The sequence below is a fragment of the Propithecus coquereli genome, unplaced genomic scaffold, assembly GCF_000956105.1.
Source record: "Propithecus coquereli isolate 6110/MARCELLA unplaced genomic scaffold, Pcoq_1.0 Scaffold287, whole genome shotgun sequence".
NCBI lineage: Eukaryota > Metazoa > Chordata > Mammalia > Primates > Indriidae > Propithecus > Propithecus coquereli.
In genome coordinates this window covers 1,749,779-1,750,842 of record NW_012148474.1, presented here as the reverse complement: position 1 = coordinate 1,750,842, position 1,064 = coordinate 1,749,779, and positions in this window count along the sequence as shown.

The window sequence follows — 1,064 nt, the reverse complement described above, 5'->3', positions numbered from 1 at the left end:
AGGTTGTTTTTACTTTGCCTATTTTCTTTAAATTCTCACCAATTTAATCAATTTTACTTAATTTTCAATATTGATCAGACTCCCTATGGACAGCCATTTGTGTATTTACTAACAGTGAGATACAGAAATGCTATATGAAATACAAAAAGAAGGTTAACAATCTGTCCAAATTCTATCTACCCATAAAAGTGAAGTAAGAATTTCAACAGTTAACTGGTTACTCTGTCAAATAAAATGTCTTTGGTAATAATGTTGGCTACTACTCAATTCAATATCAGTTTGTCACTTACTGGTGAATAACAACTATAAAAGCTGATAGAAAATTATTCATGAGCAACTAGAATTCAGTTAAATGATTAATGGGAAGGCTTTATGCAAATATTTTGGTTTGGCATTAAAAATACTCTGTGATACCTTCCCAGGCTTCACTACTCCTTTATGAAAACAACAATTGCAAAATGCCTCTATTTCACACAGCTCCTTAATCTATTCGCTATTCCCCTGAAAGGCCATGTGCTTTTTTACCTCTTTGCTCTCAAGACACCTCCTTCTTTACTGTTGTTTTTAATGTTGGAAAGTTGTACATTATAAATTTTTATCATTGGAAGAAAGTAATTGTATTACATGATACTATCAATTATTACCTGCTATGTCCTTCTCCTTCTTACAAGAATCCCACCATTTGAAGCCCCTGTTGCCTAGGCAGCCAACTTTTATACAATGTAACTCTTGTCTCTTAACTGTAGATAACTGTACCCAATGGTGTGTCATTTATAGGCCATGGCAAGAGATGTTATATCTTGATGTAAAGAGCTGCTCCTATACAGCTATGATACTTATAAATGGATAAATTCTCAGGATTAAATTTGAAAGTACAGAAAGATTTTGGCATCCTGTAGTGGGGCTGAAAGAAGCAAACATACGTAATTCTAACAACAATAACAGCTAGCATTTATCAAATACTAAATATACCATGAAAACTATTTAGCAACATGATCTCATTCAATCCTCACAACATATCTACAGGCAATTATTATTATTATTATTATTATCATTTTGAAAAT